The sequence below is a fragment of the Petromyzon marinus genome, unplaced genomic scaffold (genome assembly GCF_048934315.1).
Source record: "Petromyzon marinus isolate PM22_M1 ecotype Great Lakes invasive population unplaced genomic scaffold, UKy_Petmar_22M1.pri1.0 PM_G_Scaffold_28, whole genome shotgun sequence".
NCBI classification, from domain to species: Eukaryota; Metazoa; Chordata; class Hyperoartia; order Petromyzontiformes; family Petromyzontidae; genus Petromyzon; species Petromyzon marinus.
This window is the reverse complement of record NW_027422850.1, coordinates 32,501-35,000: the sequence shown is the minus strand read 5'-3', so window position 1 is coordinate 35,000 and position 2,500 is coordinate 32,501. Positions and strand designations below refer to the sequence as shown.

General features: G+C 40.4%; 1 pseudogene; it reads right to left on the bottom strand.

Moving 5' to 3' along the window:
• LOC142914281 (28S ribosomal RNA) overlaps nt 1-2,500 on the bottom strand; it is a 10,941-nt pseudogene that overhangs the window by 3,263 nt on the left and 5,178 nt on the right.

The following is a 2,500-nucleotide window of genomic DNA, read 5'->3' as shown; positions in this document are numbered from 1 at the left end:
AATACCAAGTCTTCGTCTTGGAAAATAACAAAATCTAAAAGAAAAGTCTTCTTTGTGGAAAATAGTAAAATAAAAAACCAAGACTTCACCTTGGAAAATAACAAAATCTAATCTAAAACATCTTAAATAAAGCTGGTTTGTAGTCTTCTCTCGAACTGATGTAGTGCAAAAATAAAGAATTAAAATAACAAAGTCTAATCTATATAAGTGCTCTTGAATAAAGCTTCCTGTAAAAAATAGCAAAAAAATACCAAGTCTTCGTCTTGGAAAATAACAAAATCTAAAAGAAAAGAAAAGTCTTCTTTGTGGAAAATAGTAAAATAAAAAAAACCAAGACTTCACCTTGGAAAATAACAAAATCTAATCTAAAACATCTTAAATAAAGCTTATTTCTAATCTTCTTTGTAGGCAGAAAATAGTAAGTTACAGGACTCTCGAACTGATGTAGTCCAAAAATAAAGAATTAAAATAACAAAGTCTAATCTATATAAGTGCTCTTGAATAAGCTTCGTGTAAAAAATAGCAATATAATAAAAATACCAAGTCTTCGTCTTGGAAAATAACAAAATCTAAAAGAAAGGTCTTCTTTATGGAAAATAGTAAAATAAGAATACCAAGACTTCACCTTGGAAAATAACAAAACCATCTTGAAAAAAGCTTATTTTTAATCTTCTTTGTAGGCAGAAAATAGTAAGGCGAAAATAAAGTCCCCTCTAAGCTCTAAAGTAACAAATACGACGTGTTAAAAAAAAAAAACTAACAATAAAAAAAAAGAACCAAGACTCCGTCTTGGAAAATAACAATCTAAATTGTGGAAAATAGTAAAATGAAATAAAAACCGACTTCACCTTCGAAAATAACAAAATCAATCTAAAACAAATGACATCTTAAAACAAAACTATTATTTGTTTCGGAGGTTGTCTATGACTGTTCATAGACCGCATAATTTCCACAGAACATTCTCAGAATATCAAGAGAGAAAAGCAGCGTTCTGCGGGAAATCATCTTGGCCAGTGATGTCGTTCTGGGTTTGGTCAGGCCCAGGGAGGTAAGTACCTCGTTATTCTCAAGGGGCCACTTTCCTCTTGCCCCAACCGGGAATCCAAAGAATGTGACCTTGCTAGCCTTCGTCAGCACTTTGACTTGATCACCAAGAGGGGTATAGTACGAAACTTTGTGCGAGGCAGCATCTGACAAGGTATTCTTTGAAAGCTCAAAACGGACGGTGACATCGATCACAACCGCCTCCTCATCTTTTGCAAACACGAGGTCAGGCTTTCTCATCTCTCCCGTCTCGGATATGAACCGTGGCTCTTTGTATACAGACCAGCCCAATCTAGCCGCTTCGTCTGCCAGAATGTTACTGATCTTGTTATGTCGTGCAATTCTTGCTTTCTGTACTGCAGGACATTGACCGAGAATGTGCGAAAGGGACTCGAGTCTGGCAGAGCATTTCCTGCAGGAACGTAAGGCCCCATCTCTGCCTCTGTTCAAGCTTTCTCTTGTTGGGTAAATATTTGCCCTTAGTTGTAGTGCTGCGATAAAGAAGCATTGTTTAAAGCCGCACCATGGCCTCAACCAAGCATTACTGATTCTATCATGCGCAAAGTTTACAATGCCCCTTCCTTGAACCGGCTTTTCGCACCATCTCTGAAATTCATGCTCCCTCCAATCGCAGGGTCTCGGATATACAGGTTCTTTTGACACCGAGTCCCTGAGAACGAATGTTGGGATTGCATCACTGTCACCCCCTGCTCGTACCCACAAATTACGGTATTCTTCCTCCATACCCTGCGAGGACACAATATTACGGGTGATAGCATCGGACGAGTTTGCTATACATTGCAGCCTTCTAACTTGAACCGAAGGGATTGTTTTTTCCAGTTTCAAGATGGCAAGGCCTCCGTCTCGGGCTCTGGCATATAACAGTCCATCACAAGTTGAAGCGGGAAGGTGGAGCCATCCTTTTACCGCCTTTCTAATCTCTTGGTCCAACCCACGGAGAGTTGATTGCTTGCAGTCCGAGTGGTCTGCAGGATATAACAATCTGGGTAGGGCATAGGCATTGAGTAGTTCAACCTTCTGAGTTGGCTTCAGAGGCGCCTCATCGATTTTCGAGATCCATGTCTTTAGCTGACAATGTAGATCAGGCTGTATAGTGCCAGTCCAAGGGCCAATTTTCAGACCAAGGTATTTCGTTGATTCATCAGGTTGGATCATATGGACATCTTTATTTTTGATAGTCCATGGGTCGCAGTTGTTCACCATATATGAATCTTTGGTTGGGCTTATCATGAAGCCCTGGCACTTTCTGGCCTGAACCTCCAATCCCGATAGCCCACAAAATGATTCCAAGATCGCTAGATTGGCGGCCATACCAACCCAAGATTCGCTCACCAACACCAAATCATCAGCAAACGCAAGAGCTGTCACGTGGTCGGTATCAATGGAGTACCCAACTCCGTGTGACTCTAGGGTGCATATCAAAGGGTCCATGGCA